Genomic DNA, 17,500 nt, shown 5'->3' with positions numbered 1-17,500 from the left:
ACACACACACACCACTATAAAAACAAACTAAAAACAAAACCAAACAAAACCTAGAAAAAAACAAACAAACAAAAAATACCCCTGGGGCTCAGTGTGAAGAGAGGATATCCCCTAAAGTGGGAAGGTGGCAGAATGATCAAGACCCTTATCTGCCAATACAGTCTGCATGAGGGTCCAGGTTCGAATCCCGGCCTCGCCATTTCCTCCAAAGCTTGACTGGAAGAGCTTCCAGTCGTTAGTATGAGGGGATGAACCGAGGTCCCGTGGGCAGACAAGGAAGAGGCAGGGAAGGGAAGCTATTTTGGGAAGAGGCGGGTTTTAAGACCAGACTTGGTAGAGCTGAGTGCGGAGACCTGACGAAGAGAAAGAGGAAGTTCATTCCAATTGCAAGGTCCTGAGACAGAGAAAGAACGGCGGCCAACAGTCGAGTGTTTGAATCCGGGTATGCGTAAACAGAGTGTATCCGAAGCCGATCGCAGAGAGCGAGATGGAGTGTAGAGGTGAAGGCAGCCACAGACGCATTGGAAAAGGAGCCCATGACAACATATGTGTTGTCCTTGGGCAAAAAACGGTTTTGTAGAAGACATCCACAAGTCTATGACAGGCACATGAATATATATGCCTAACACGTTGGGCTATGACCAAAGCAGACCTGGAGAAGAAGTACGGAGGATGAGATGAAGGCAGCCGGATGGACATGGTCCCGGCTGAAGAGGACAGCCAAAACCCGAGTCCGCTGGAGGAGTCCTGTGGCAGCCCTATGCTCCACAAGGAGTCAAGAGGCATAAGTCAAAGTAAGTCAACGCGTTGGGCTATGCTGCTAGTCATTCGGATGAGACGATAAACCGAGGTCCCGTGTGCACTTAGCGCACGCAAAAGAACCCACGGCAACAAAAGGGTTGTTCCTGGCAAAATTCTGTAGAAAAATCCACTGCGATAGGAAAAACAAATAAAACTGCACGCAGGAAAAAATACCAAAAAAATAGGGTGGCGCTGTAGTGTAGCGACGCGCTCTCCCTGGGGAGAGCAGCCCGAATTTCACACAGAGAAATCTGTTGTGATAAAAAAGAAATACAAATACAAATACAAATAGTCAGACATTTGAGGTTTCGCATATCTGGATTTATCCGAACCCAGTGACGCCTGTTTAAAAGAATGAAACTGAAATCCGCCGACCCAGACCAGTATGCTGGCCCTGAACCAATCCACAGGTTGTGCTTTGGGGAGAGAGGCATGGCCGAAAATGATAGTTATTCGTTTTCGACTATGACCATCAGAACAGCAGAGGAGGTAACTGCTGCCCCCGACTATCTGGGCTTGAATTTGATTATACTGGAGAGGGTCTTGCCCAAGTTACATCCCCACTCTCTTGGCCAAGGAGGTTTTGGGACAGTCGGCGTGGGGTTGTTTCCCAAAGGCCAATTAGCCCCCAAGGCTGCAGCACTAAGAGCCAGTGCAATTTTGCCTCCTAGTTTGAGAGTCATAGTCCTAGCTGTAAAATGATTTCTCATTGCAATAGAGAAACAATTGATAATACAGCTCTCACTCTGATGTTGGCCCAACTACAAAACTTATGTCAATCTGTGATAATCATAAGCTGAGTGTTGGGCCTGAATATGATGTGACAGTGTCACGAAATGAAAAAGAATTATAACATTAGTGTCAAAGCATACATACTAATTCTAGGATCGCGATACTGTCTTTTTTTTTTCTTCGCAAAAGCTGCAGTCCCAAGGTCGCAATATTTTATTTCCCTCCATTTTTAACACCAAGAAGAAAAAAAAACCGTTTAGTACCACCAACAGCAAACGTTGCTCAAGGTAGAATTCAAACATCTACGTCGAACAAAGAACACCGAATGACATTTATTTCAATAGTTGCGTTGTCTCCATTGTTGTATTTTTGTTTGGTTGGTTGGTTGCTTGGGTGTTTTTTTGTTTTTGTTTTGTTTTTTAACAATCTGTTCTACAATGTCAAGGTGAAAGCCAAACCATGACATCTTGTAAACAAGGAAAACAGAGTTTCAATGGCAAAAACTGGTGATGCGCAATATAGTGATTACCATCAGCATAGAATTGATGACACCTGGCTAAAGAAAGAAAAACTCGAAAGGAAGACAAGAACGAACGAACTTCTTTTTTTTTTTCTTTTTCTTTTTTTTTTTTAATGAGTGACGTGGAATGAGCATGCATATGCCTTTTTGTTTTTCATCTGGCATGCGTGACGAAAAAACACATGCACACATAAAATAACATGTTGCATTTATACACACATACTCACAAACATACCAAAACATGCAAAAGCATTCTGACAGGTGCAGATTTTAATTGTTTAGTGAGAGAGAGTGAGAGAGAAAGAGAGAGAGAGAGGGGGGTGAGAGGGGGAGAAGGGAGGGCAAGGCAGGGCAAGGCAAGGCAAAAAGTTTATTTCTCGTCCCCCCAGGAAGGAGGGAGGGGCAGACGGAAAGTCAGACAGAAACAGACACGCAGACAAACAGATAAAGAAGAAGAAGAAACAAAATCGAATAAAATCATTTGGACGTGTTGGCAAAGACTTTCATTACATGTCGGAATACGCACACTTCTGAAGTTATCTAGTGCGGTGTGCACTTTCCAAGAGGTTGAAGTGTTATTCCAAAGCAAACCACTAGGTAACGTGAAGCTGGATCACACACACACACACACACACACACACACACACACACACACACACACACACTAAAATAAAATAAAATAAAATCCAGAAAGAGGTAGCGTCATTTTATGAGCACAGCGACTAACAGAAATACGCAACGTTCTTGAAATTGATGGTGCAGAACAACGAGATAATACTTTGAACATGAAAACTGCTTCATTTTGTTTGTTTGTTTGTTTCGATTTCAAATGGAGGGCTGTCCAAAATGGCACAGTCCCATAGGAAATTATGCTGTAGGTTTTGGTAACACTAGTTTTAAAGCACCGCTATGTAGAATCAGTCGTTGTGTGAGGAACCTTCCACACGCTGTATCCCAGTTCGGGCGAATTCAGTGTGAGGATATCTAAATTCGTGTAACTGATAGAGTTGAATATTTCATAGGAAATATTTGTATGCCCCGCCTATGTAGGCTTAACCGCGGTTTGGGAATGTCACCATAAAATCATGCTGAATCTCAAGTAATCATTAATTGATGCGTAATTGATATTGAAATCAGTATAGGAATAGATGGGTAATTTTTCAAGAAAATTTCGTTTCACTGTTTATGGTGTTAATATTTTGTGGGATGTAAATTTCACAGCACCTTGGTATGATCTGACCAGGATAGGCAGTTATCCATTTTGTGACAAAAATCCACTTCCTCAAGTATTTCACAGAGAGAGGACAGACAGACAGAGAGAGAGAGAGGCAGAGACAGAGACAGACAGACAGAGAAAGAGAGACAGAGAGAAAGAGTGACAGACTGCCAGAGACAAACAGAGACAGACTGCCAGAGACAGAAACAGACAGTTTTAAAACAACAACACAAAAAGACACGTCTCCTTGAAATGTCTAACCCTGTTCGTTGAATCATGCCTCAGCTGTCAATAAAGAGAAGCGAGAGCATGCCCAGCTCATTGACCGGTCTCTTGTTTAAAATCAAAACGAACACAAACTCTAAACTACTGTCACGAGGATCATAAACTATAAACTGACACGACAATGGTGACAATGCACAAAGGTAAGTGTATACTCTTGGTGATGTCACTGTTTGCTTTATCAATTTTTTGTGGCCGATCGTTACATGTCACACAACTAGTTAGAACAGTGTAACAAAATAAAACGCAAAGTCCTGGCAAATCGATTTGTCATCACAAGAGAGGCAAGGCCTTCAAGACTCACTTGTGGTACACACTACATTCAGTAAAAAAAAAAAAAAAAAAAAAAAAAGGAAAGAAAGAAAGAAAATAAAAGAAAAGCAAAGTTAAAATATTTCTGTATTAAAAACTATAAAGCTTCGGAGAAAAGAGAAAAAAAGAGTATGTTAGCAGATTCGGACCAAGCACATTCAGTTTGAGATTATGTAGACTTGCTACAGTGCGCCTGCAAATCACGTTAAAAAAATCTAAAAGTAAGGTGTTTTTTGTTGTTGTTTTTATTGCGTCATAAATCGATTACGTTGTTTTTATTGCATCATAAATCGATTACGGTATTCGAGGTGATAACACCGTTCAAATCATATCATTTTGGAAAATCTCGATTATCTAGGAAATTCTTTAAAGTCAGTAGTAAAGGTGACGTTGCCATCGCCTCAAGCACACCCCAACATGTAGCCGTTTTGTGGAGATCTGCGTGTTCGACACTGAGGCTGACAGAAACTACAACGCGGTCCATTCAATTTCTCTCTTTCATGATCAAAGGGCGGGAATACCAACTGACTTCCTGTCTGAGAGTCACAGGAGAGAGAGAGAGAGAGAGAGAGAGAGAGAGAGAATAAGAGAGAGACATGGTGGCAGGCAGAGAAACAGACAGACAGAGAGAGTAACAAGGAGAAAGATAAGACGGGAACAGACAGAAGAAATGAATGAATGTTGCCAGAGAGAGAGGGGGAGAGAGAGAGAGAGAGATAGGTGGGAGCTCTCTTTCACTGTCTGTCTCTGTTTCAAACACCGTTTGTCGTTTTCGTCGTTGTTGTTGTTGTTGCTGTTGTTGTTCAGTTCCATTTCTGTAACAGGATATTTCGTGACGCAAGGCACACTAACGCTAGAGAAGCCAAAGCAGATCAAGTGTCCACATATCGAAGCCGTTACATCTTGGACAAGAAAAAAAATCACCCGGCGGAACGTTTCTCAGCCGAGGGCAAAACAAACCTGTTCGTGTTGTTGTTGTTGCTTATAGTCCAGCCGACCGCACAGGGCCAAATCAGGACATGTCAAACCATACAAATGCTCAACCGCGTCAACACAAACTGTCACATTTACAATAAAAACACTTATACAAACCCACAAAGCACAGTTCATGACACAGTATCCCAACCATTTAGCTCTTTATGGCAATTAAGACTAGGCCATGCCGAGGACGCCGGCCATTCCGCTTAATCTATCATCCCCAGATTACAAAAAAACAACAAAAACAACAAAAAAAATCAAAAAAGTAAAAAAAAAGAAAAGAAAAGAAAACAACAACGATATTTCAAAGCCAAACAAAAAGATACACAAAAATGCCACATAGGCATAAACCACTGCATAATGGGCAGCTAGTGCCCATCCAAGTGTTTACATCTCACTACCTAATCGCTTGAACAAAACAGCATAGATAGTACATCATAGACTGCGGAAAAGAGAGAGAAAAAAGTGTCACGGCTTGTTTGAAAAAAAAGAAAGGGGGAATGGACTGGGAATGCTGATAAAAGGAGACAACAGTGAAGGAAGAAAAAAAAAAGGGGGGGGGGGGGTGCAGAAACAAAGAGAGTGATAGAAAAGAGGAAATTTCCAGCACATAATTTCCAGAAAGCGGGGATGCTTTTTTTTTTTTTTTTTTTTTTTTTTTTACTGAAAGACCCCCTGGCATCCCCACAGGGGGCTGCGTCGGAGTCAGATACGTGTATAAGAATAATATATACACACTGCACATGGTGTGGAAGAGAAAAAAACAACCACAAACCCCCCCAAAACAGTGCAGATTAAACTAATTCAATTTCTTAAATTGTCTATCTATCTGTCTGCTTATTTCTGATTTTGTATCTGACTGCCAGGCAGACAAGTCTGGTCCTCACATCTCTCTTTTGTATCGTTATTATTATTATTATTTTTTTAAAATTAATTAATTGATTATTATTATTTATTTATTTTTTGGCTGATATCATTATCATTTGCTGACGGCATATTGATTTTCTCCTTCTTTCCTCGTTCACTTGGTGGGACAAAAGGACGGAACACACAATAGAAACAAGCCAGTTTTTGCGTGAATCGTTTTCCATCAGCAAGGAAAAAAAAAAAAAGGGAAAAAGAAGAAGGGGGGGGGGGGGGGGGGGGGGGGGGGGGGGGGGGGGGGGAGAATTGTCCGTCTTTCTGCTCCCTCTTCTCTCCCTTCTTCTCTTTCTGCATGTTTTTGCTCCCTGTCTCAGGCGATGCAGTCTCTCACTTTCGCTTCTCCCTCCCTCTCTCTCTCTCTCTGTGTGTGTGTGTGTGTGTGTGTGTGTGTGTGTGTGAATGAATGTGTATAAATTTACCGAGTGTAGTTAAATATGCATGTGCTATTCATTTCTACTGTGTACTAAGCTGAGTGTATATCGCTGGACAAAGTATGACATTTGTCTTGTTTTTTCGGTGTTTTTTTTGTTTTTTGTTTGTTTGTTTGTTTGTTGTTTTTTTTGGTTTTTTTTCTCAAATGCGTTTTTTATCCTGACACCCTTTCATGAGGGGCAATGGCCTATACGAATAAACCATTCATTCATTCATTCATTCATTCATTCTCTCTCTCTCTCTCTCTCTCTCTCTTTCTCTCTCTCTCTCTGTCGCTCTGCGTTATCTCTATAATCTGCTTGTTCTGTCTGATTGTCTGTCTGTCTTTCTCCATCTGTCTGTTTCATTTAAAACAATTTAAAAAAACCCAAAACAAACAAACAACAAAAACAACAACAGCAACAACATCATCAACAACAACAGCAACAACAACATACCTAATCACAGTCTGTCACACTCGAATGTTCCCTTCATGCTCGACAGGAAATCGTGTTGGTTTTCCCCCCACTATTTGAACGAACGTCCTCATGACCTAAATACCTTTAAACTCCTGTTTATTAGAACAGAAAACTTTTCTCTCCTCCTTAGCCTCTCTCTCTCTCTCTCTCTCTCTCTCTGGGAGTGGAAAAAAAGTCAATCGCCGCACCCTGTCACTTGTCAATCATAACTTCCTGAGTTTTAATCTAAAAAAGGACAACTTAATCTCCCATATCCTGCTTCTTCTTCGTCTTCTTAAAGAAAAAAAAAATATATATGTATTGCAAACTTGTTGTGTTATGGGTTTTTTATTTTTATTTATTTATTTATTTGTCTGTTTTTTTTTTTTTAAATTCTGCTTACTTGTTGTGAGTATCACGACTTCCTTTCCTGGAGAAGGCCACAAGATTGATTCCCTGGTCTTCATCATCGAGGCAACCATGTGTTTTGCTCTGTAGCGTCCATGTGTTCTGTGCGGCTTGTTCAGGATTAAAGAGGCTATGCCAGTCTTGAATAACAGCTAAATTTGTGTTTGCACATTTCTTCTGTCTTTGCTGCTGTGTGCACATGTCAAATGATCGATATAAGGACAGGCCCGGCGCTTCCTTTTTTTTTTTTTTTTTTTTTTTTGAGGAAGTGTCTGGGTTTGTTCCAATGTATCTTTTATTTACCTGTGTGCTCGCTGATTCGGTAGCGTAAACAGCACTGACATGAAGTTGTTTACCTTGTGAATGGAGAGAGTTGCCACTCTTTACTATTTGTTAATCATTTCATCTCCTGGCCTCATTCTTTGTTGGTCTCCAGTTTCGATGGGGGAGTTTTCCTTTAACGCATACTAATGCTCATGACTAGAGGAACAGATTCTGGAAGATGTGTGGCTAAGAACAGCTAAGGCAAACACAGTAAAACAAATAGATACTTGGGGACAGGGAAAACAAGAATAAACAAAAAGCAAACAACAACAAGAAACACACACACACACACACACACACAGAACAAAAAATGAAAAAAAAAAAAGAAGAAAAAAACACACACAAAAATCACAAAAAAACAAAACAATCACACACACACACAGAGAGAGAGAGAACAACAAACGAAAAAAACAAACAAACAAAAAACAACAACAAACAAACAAAAAACAAAGCAAACACACACACAAACGAAAAACAAAAGAAGAAAAAAACAACAACAAAAAAAAACAACAACAAAGCAAACAGAGAGAGAGAGAGAGAGAGAGAGAGAGAGAGAGAGAACAACAAACGAAAAAAAACAGCAACAAAAAACAACAACAAACAAACAAAAAACAAAGCAAAAAAAAAACAAACAAAAAAACAAAACAAACACACACACACACACACAGAGAACAACAAACGAAAAATATAACACACACACACACACACAAAAACACCCAAAATACCAAAGCAAACACACACACACACACACACACACACAGAACAACAAACGAAAACAAAAAACAAAACAAAAAACACACACACACACACACACACACACACACACACATACAGACAGAGAACAACAAACGAAAAAAAAACCCACCCCAAAAAACACCAAAAAACAACACAACACAGCAAAGCAAACACACACACACACAGAACAACAAACGAAGAAAAAACTCCACACACAAAAAAAAACAAAGCACACACACACACACACACACACACACACACACACACACAAGGGTGGCGCTGCAATGTGGCAAGGCACTCTAGAGAAATATGTCGTGATAATACACAATACAACGCAATGCAATGCGATGCAGTACAATACAATACAGTTCAATGCAATACAGTTCAATACAATACATAGCAACAACAATATAAAAAATCGCTGGTGACATGCTCGTATTATAATCACAATAGAAACACAATGATCAATCCAGGCATTGTAAGATAGGAATATATATATTTTTTTCTTTAAACAGAGAGAGAGAATGGGGACAAGAAATGTCAATGGCTTGTCAAATTGCTTTTCATAAAATTAAAAATAACAAAAACAAAAAACATCAAGAACAACAACACATTCAATGCCAGCATGGAAGAATAAATAAACGGAAAGCGTCAAAACGAATCTGCTTAAAACTATTTCACACATAAACGAAAAAAAAACAAAAACAAAAAAACAACAACAAAAACAGACAAAGAAAAAAGAATAATAAATGAAATAATAAACATATAAATAAATAGGTAAATAAATAAGTGGATAAATGAAATGAACAAATTGAATAGATACAAATAGACAGAGAGAAAAATGAATAAATAAATAAATAAATAGAGAGATAGATTGATAAATGAAATAATTAAAAGAAAAAAATAGAGATAGATAGATGGAACGAATGAATGAATATATAAGTAAATACGTAAATAAATCAACAATCGAACGTGTGAAAAGATTAGAGTTTATAAAAATGCTCATGTCAGGAAAAGAAAAAAAAAAAAAAAAAACAGAATTCTTGAGAAAGAGTTGGACACCTGGAATCACTAGTTAAAATCAGCATTGTTTCCCACGTTTGTATATACTTTATGCCTAACACACCATTCTGCAACGTGGTTTATTTTTTTCTTTAAGTGGTGTGTGTGTGTGTGTGTGTGTGTGTGTGTGTGTGTGTGTGTGTGTGTGTGCGCTTGCGCGTGTCTATATGCGTATGCGAGCATGTATGCGTTTGTGTGCGCGTGTATGTATGCACGTGTGTGTGTGTGTGTGTGTGTGTGTGTGTGTGTGTGTGTGTTGTAAGTGCATGCGTACGTCCGTGCGTGTGTGTACGTGTGTGTGTGTGTGTTTATCTTGAAAATTCTAAAAAAAAGAATTGAATGCCTTGTCATTTTGCTTCTTTTTTTTTCAACTGAAAGAAAGAGAGAAGTATAAATTGAAACCCCCTCTGAGGTCCTTTCTCTTGGAAAATGAAAACAGAAGGAATGACAAAATCATATCAGAGAAAAGGGAACATGAAGAAAATGAGAACGAGGAGGGGTAGGTGGTTGTTGTTGGTGGTGGTGGTAGTGGGGTGTGTGTGTTTGTGGTGGAGGAGGGGGGTGGGGGTGGTGGCGGAGGAGGGGGGGGAGAAAAAAGAAAAGAAAAGCAAATGCCTGACATAAGCAAATACCAAAGGGGCTGGTCAAAGCCTTGAGAGCATATCATTAACGAAATAAAACAAACGTACAAATTCAACAGGTAGATGAATACAACGAAATACAATGCAGATTTAAAGAATAACTTGCAATAACAAAAAAACAACAAAAAACAAAAAAAACAAAAACAAAAAAAAAAGAAGAAAGAAAAAAAAAGTGAAGGAAAGAAAAAAATGGGAGAGAGAGAGAGAGAGAGAGAGAGAGAGAGAGAGAGAGAGAGAGAGAGATTCAGATTCAGATGATTTATTCATCTAAGGCCATAGCCCCCATATGAACTGGAGGCGATAACAGGATTTAACATGCGTCGCTACAACTATGTGAACACAATAAACATAACCAGATACCACAACAATTAGGATACTATTGTTTTTCGCAGCTGAAGTGTTCGAAATAGATACAAAGCTAGACTTTACATTGTTTCATTGTAAGTCGATGACATCAATAAACATAATCTAAAAAAACAGACATGGATATGTATAATATTTCTTCGGGATAAAATTAACTCGAAGGTCTGTTCGGGTAGGGCACTTCAAAACAAAATGAACTTCATCCTCTCTGGATTCCTCGCACAGAGGACATAATGATTCTGAATTACTCACGGTTTTATAACGATATATGTGTACTTTTATATCAGAAATACCAAATTTGAATCTGGTTAGAGTACATTACAGGTGTCTGTTCACGTTACACAGAAGGTATCTCTTCATTGTATGATTAAACATATACATTCTATACATACTAAACCTTTCACTTGAATGAATGTGGCTTTCCCACTCTTGCCACCTACAGTCTGTCAGTCTTTGGCGAAACATTTGTACAAATCTATTTTCATCACCTGCTACTTGATGCTCCCATGCATACCCAAATCCAAGTTTATACAAACACATTCGTACATTTGACACCCAATTTCGTTTGCCTCTTTGGTCTAAATCATATAACATATTGTAAGATTTAAATGGCAGTCTATGAATATTCATTTTCAGTAATTTTAACCAATAGCGAATGTATTTAACAGCATAATTAACATAGTTTGGGTATCTATTGGTTTCTCCATAAACTAAATCATTTGGTGTTCTCATTTCAACACCTAAAAACTTTTTAAGACCGAGTAAGTGAACAGATTCGCAATACACAACAGCATTCCTATCAAGTCCCCACAAAAATTCTGAACCGTGTTGTACCAGAAGTCGTATCTGAGAGTCCAAAATTTTGATAAAGAGTTCCAGCGAGTTATTTTAATCACAATTTCTTCATAACAGACAACAAGGCATTCTTCGCTCTGCTAGATAGATCTCTGCAGGCAGCTACAAAACTCAAACGATTTAAAAAAAAAAAAGTATCCCAAGGTATTTATAAACATTAATGACAGGCATAGTAATATCATCATAAACACAGTTTTTTTTTCTTTGCAGCCACGTAACCTCATTTCCTGAAGATTATAATGTTGCTTTTATCCAAATTCACCCGTAACTACAATCAATTAGCTGTGTGTGTGTGTGTGTGTGTGTGTGTGTGTGTGTGTGTGTGTGTGTGTGTGTGTGTGTGTGTGTGTGTGAGAGAGAGAGAGAGAGAGAGAGAGAGAGAGAGAGAGAGAGAGAGAGAGAGAGAGAGAGAGAGAGAGAGAGAGAGAAGTCGAGAAAGTCAGTCACTTGACCAAAAACATCTTTCTTATCATTATTCTTACTTGAGATGACATCGAAAAACCTTTTCTCTTCTCTCTTATCCATTTGTTCTTGCTCTTGTTCTTGGTCTCATCATAATCATCATCATCATCATCATCATTTTAATTCTTCTTCTTCTTCTTCTTCTTCTTCTTCTTCCTCCTCCTCCTTCTTCATAGGCCGCAACTTACACTCGTTTGTACACGAGTGGGCTTTTACGTGTGTGGCCGTTTTCACCCCGCCGTGTAGGCTGCCATACTCCGTTTTCGGATGTATCATTTATTTATGATTATTGTTATTATCGTGTAAATCAGCTTGTTCAATCCAATGCTTCCATAAAAAAAGGTGTAAGGTGAATATATTTGTATTTGTATTTCTTTTTATCGCAACATTTCTCTGTGTGAAATTCGGACCATTCTCCCCAGGGAGAGCGCGTCGCTACACTACAGAGCCACCCTCCCTTTTTTTTTTCTTGCGTGCAGTTTTATTTGTTTTTCTACAGAATTTTGCCAGGAACAACCCTTTTGTTGCCGTGGGTTCTTTTACGTGTGCTGAGTGCATGCTGCACACGGGACCTCGGTTTATCGTCTCATCCGAATGACTAGCGCCCAGACCACCACTCAAGGTCTAGTGGAGGGGGAGAAACTATCGGCGGTTGAGCCGTGATTCGAACCAGCGCGCTCAGATTCTTTCGGTTCCTAGGCGGACGCGTTACCTCCAGGCCATCAAGTGAAAAGAGCGTACGTTGCATGTGTTTCACTGTACAGTCTTATTTCAAGCGATATTATTCATATTTGTTTCACACTAAAATTGCCTCCCATGGAGAGAGAGAGAGAAAGAGGGAATGAGTGAATGATTTATTCATTATAGTTAAATGCCCCTGAATGGAGGTGGAGAGAGAGAGGGAGACAGGGAGACAGAGACAGAGAGAGAACGGCAAAGAGAGAGAGAGAGAGAGAGAGAGAGAGAGAGAGAGAGAGAAACACTGAGAGACAGAGAGTGAATCAACATAGAACTGGAAATGTCATTTTAACTCTCTCCATACGAACGGCGAAAGAGACGACGTTAACATCGTTTCACCCCAGTTACCATCATCAAAATATTGCAAGAGGAAGGCTCTTATACTGAAGAGGTGAATGTTGACAAAGAATACCACAATTCTGACGACGGAAGCTAAAGGCTGGGTCATTCAGACACCCACTGGACATCCGAGGGGTCTGTGTAGAGGAGAAGAGAGGACTGGCCGTACTGAGTGAGCTAAAGGGGGGAGAAAAAGGAATGGCTCACAATCGCCTTTTCTTTTTATCCCGCTCTAACGAAGATGGAAAAATGGAAGAAAAAAAAAGAGAGGAAACTATTTAAACAAATAAACAACAAGAAAGTAAAAGAATATCAAAAGGCATGCCCGAATCGTATACAGGAACAAAATGCAATGTGCAATGAAACACAATAATTTTACAAAAAACAACAACAACAAAACATCAACATAAAAAATGCATAGAAAGCATCTGTGCGTGGACATATTATGCCTGATTGAGAGAGAGAGAGAGAGAGAGAGAGAGAGAGAGAGGTAAATATGTATCTCTCTCTCTCTCTCTCTCTCTATATATATATATATAGAGAGAGAGAGAGAGAGAGGTGTATACAAGCCCACATGTTATATAATAATAATAATAATAATAATAATAATAATAATAATAATAATAATAATAACAACAACAATAATAATAATAATAATAATAATAATAATAAAGGTATTTATATAGCGCTGAATCTTGTGCAGAGACAAATCAAAGCGCTTTCGCACGAGTCATTCACACGCATGCACAACTCTAAAACTGTAGAAACTAAAGACAAGGAAGAGGCAGGCAAGGGAGGCTATTTTGGGAAGAGGTGGATTTTAAGGCCAGACTTGAAAGACTTGAAGAAGAAGAAGAAGTAGTAGTAGTAGTAGTAGTAGTAGTAGTAGTAGAAGAAGAAGAAGAAGAAGAAGAAGAAGAAGACGAGGAGGAGGAAGAGATATTTATGCAGCACTTAACCTTGTTCAGCGACAAATCAAAGCGCTTTCATTCCCACACGCATGCATAACTCTGATTTAGCCCGTTGAAAGACAACACAGAAAAAATGCACGTGGGTAAAAAAAGTCAGAGATGGACAGTCCAATTTATAAGTGAATGAAACTAATCCACAGACAGAATGCTTCCTGTCAAAATCGAAAATTCAAATGTATGGAGATTGTGCGATTGGGCCTGTGCACCATTTATTTATTTGTTTGCTTGTTTGTTTGCTTTTTGTTTCTTTGTTTGTTTATTTAGATTTCAATTGTTTGTATTCATTCATTCATCCATCCATTCATCCATTCGTTCGTTCGTGCGCATAATCATTTCTTTATTGATGCATTCATGTATCTATCCATTAGTAAATTTAAGTGCTTATCAATCAATCAATCAATCAATCTCTCTATCTATCTGTCTGTCTATTCTCCCATTTCATTCAGATGAACACAACAAACAGACCGCCAAAGAAGTCACAACCTGAGAAGGGCAGAAGGGCAGGAGGGCAGAAGGGCAGGGGTGCAGAAGGGCAGGGGGCAGAAGGGCAGGGGTGCAGAAGGGCAGGGGGCAGAAGGGCAGGGGTCAGGGGGCAGGAGGGCAGGGGCAGAAGAGCAGGAGGGCAGGAGAACAGGAGGGCAGGAGGGCAGGGGGCAGGAAAACATGAGGGCAGAAGGGCAGGGGGCAGAAGGGCAGGAGGGCAGGGGGCAGAAGGGCAGGAGGGCAGGGGGCAGGAAAACATGAGGGCAGAAGGGCAGGGGGCAGAAGGGCAGGAGGGCAGGAGGGCAGAAGGGCAGGGGGCAGGGGGCAGAAGGGCAGGAGGGCAGAAGGGCAGGGGGCAGAAGGGCAGGAGGGCAGAAGGGCAGGGTGCAGGGTGCAGAAGGGCAGGGGTGCAGAAGGGCAGGGGGCAGAATGGCAGGGGGGCAGAAGGGCAGGGGGGCAGAAGGGCAGGGGGCAGAAGGGCAGGGGGGCAGAAGGGCAGGAGGACAGGAGGGCAGAATGGCAGGGGGGCAGAAGGGCAGGGTGCAGGGTGCAAAAGGGCAGGGGGGCAGAAGGGCAGGGGGGCAGAATGGCAGGGGTGCAGAAGGGCAGGGGGCAGAAGGGCAGGAGGGCAGAAGGGCAGGAGGGCAGGAGGGCAGGAGGACAGGAGGGCAGAAGGGCAGGGGGCAGAAGGGCAGGAGGGCAGAAGGACAGGAGGGCAGAAGGGCAGGGGGGCAGAAGGACAGGGGGGCAGAATGGCAGGGGGGCAGAAGGGCAGGGGGCAGAAGGGCAGGAGGGCAGAAGGGCAGGAGGGCAGAAGGGCAGGGGGGCAGAATGGCAGGGGGGCAGAAGGGCAGGGGGGCAGAATGGCAGGGGTGCAGAAGGGCAGGGGGCAGAAGGGCAGGAGGGCAGAAGGGCAGGGGGGCAGAATGGCAGGGGTGCAGAAGGGCAGGGGGCAGAAGGGCAGGAGGGCAGAAGGGCAGGAGGGCAGAAAGGCAGGAGGACAGGAGGGCAGAAGGGCAGGGGGCAGAAGGGCAGGAGGGCAGAAGGACAGGAGGGCAGAAGGGCAGGGTGCATGGGGCAGAAGGGCAGAAGGACAGGAGGGCAGAAGGGCAGGGGGCAGAAGAGCAGGGTGCATGGGGCAGAAGGGCAGGAGGGCAGAAGGAGAGGATGGCGGAATAAGAATCGGAAGACAATATGTCAGGGCCATCTTTTCTGCCTCGTGAATAATTTCATCGGTCAAAACAACAACAACGAAAATAATGAATGAATGAATAAATAAATGATTCAAATTATGACAAAAAAAACACCAACAACAACACAAGGGTCAAAACGAGCTCCTGTCAAGCCACTGGCAGCCCAGGGCGGGAGGGTGAAATGGTGCCACACAAAGCAAGACATCACACTGACATCATCCAGGACCCACAGAGCAAACAGCGTCCTGGGATTGCCGGTCAGCGGGAAAAAAAACCCAAACAAATCGATCCTCTCTCTCTCTCTCTCTCTCTCTCTCTCTTCCTCCATCTCTCTCTCACACTTTCTCTCTCTCTCTTCCTCCATCTCTCTCGCTCTGTGTGTCTGTCCTCTCTCTCTGTGTCTCTATCTCTCTCTCCCACCCTCTCTTTCTCTCTCTGTGTCTCTGTCACTCTCTCTCCCCCCCCTCCCTATCTCTCGCTCTGTGTGTCTGTCCTCTCTCTCTCTCTCTCTCTCACTCTCTCTCTCTCCCTCACTCCCTCTCTCTCGCTGTGTGTGTCTCTTCCCTCTCTCTCTCTCTCACTCACTCCCTATCTCTCTTTCTGTGTGTTTGTGTCTCTCTCCCTCCCTCTTTCTCACTCTGTGTGTCTGTCTTCTCTCTCTCTCTCTCTCTCTCTCTCTCTCTCTCTCTCTCTCTCTCGCTCGCTCCCGCTCTCTCTGTGTCTCTGTCTCTCCCTCCCTCCCTCCCTCTCTCTCGCTCTGCGCGTCTGTCTTCTCTCTCTCTCTCTCTCTCTCTCTCTCCCTCCCTCTATTACTACATGCCATTACTTTGAATGGATGGTCAAACTGCACTTTGTTGCACAGATTGATCGATTTCGTTTTGGCTTTGGTTTTCATCAATATTATTACTATTGATGCATGTTGTTATTTGTATTATGAACCCCCATGTCAGTAGGCCTGTAAAGCTATTGACATTAAAGTGTTCAGTGTTCAGTGTCCCTCTCTATCACTCTGTCTGTTTTCTCTCTCTCTCTCTTTCTCTCTCTCACACACACACACACACACACACACACACACACACACACAGGCGCGCGCGCGCGCGTGCGCACACACACACACACACTCCCTCCCTCTATCTCTTTCTCTCTCTCTGTCTCTCTTCAGTCACCCCTCTCTCCCCTGCCTCCCCCTCTCTTTTTCTCTCTATCTCCTTCTTTCTCTTCCCCCGGTATGGGCTCATTGTGCAGCGGTCACAAAACCCCACCCGCACATTAAGAGCAAATCAACGCCACAAACGACGTGGACAAAGTGACACGCGGGCGACATGCGTCACCTAATTAGTGCACGTGATCAATCAACCCTGTAACTGAAATCCTCCCCCAGCCCCCAGTCCCCCGCCCCCAAACCCCCCTCACCCCACTCCACCTCCTCCTTCCCCCTACACACACAAACAAAGCCAGCTGGAGAGAGAGCAAATTTTCGAAACGCCTTATCTTAAAATTGACCACGACTACGTGCATGTATACCACTCGTATGTGTGTTTGCGCGCATGGTCACATCCATACACACACACGCACGCGCACGCACGCACGCACACACACACACACACACACACGCTCGCGCGCGCGCGCACACACACACACCATCATCCAGTATCGATGTTTATATATATATATATATATAAAGGAAGAACGCGGAAAAAAAGAAACATACAAGTAAAAACAACAAAACGTTTTATCCCCCAAACAAGACTTAATCTTCTTTATTTTATTTTTCAAAATATCATAAATTACATCGGAGACGTCATGACTGACAGATTCTATATTCAAAACTGAGTATGCCTGATCAAAGAAAACTACACACGCCAAAATATTTATCACGACCCTGCACTGGCTTGTTCCATCTTCATGTGTGCATTGCAAAGACATAGACCCTCACGGCAGATTTGGAAAGAAGAACCCTAGCCATGGAAACGAGGCGTTATCGAAAGATACTAAACACCACGGGCGCAATAGCCGAGTGGTTTAAGCGTTGGACTTTCAATCTGAGGGTCCCGGGTTCGAATCACGGTAACAGCGCCTGGTGGGTAAAGGGTGGAGATTTTTTCCCGTTCTCCCAGGTCAACATATGTGCAGACCTGCTAGTGCCTGAACCCCCTTCGTGTGTATACGCACACAAAAGATCAAATACGCACGTTAAAGATCCTGTAACCCAAGTCAGTGTTCGGTGGGTTATAGAGACACGAAAATACTCAGCATGCATGAACCACGACAGAGTCATCGGCAAGTCGATGT

Source organism: Babylonia areolata, chromosome 26, assembly GCF_041734735.1.
Source record: "Babylonia areolata isolate BAREFJ2019XMU chromosome 26, ASM4173473v1, whole genome shotgun sequence".
NCBI classification, from domain to species: domain Eukaryota; kingdom Metazoa; phylum Mollusca; class Gastropoda; order Neogastropoda; family Buccinidae; genus Babylonia; species Babylonia areolata.
Note: the sequence above shows the minus strand (reverse complement) of the source record.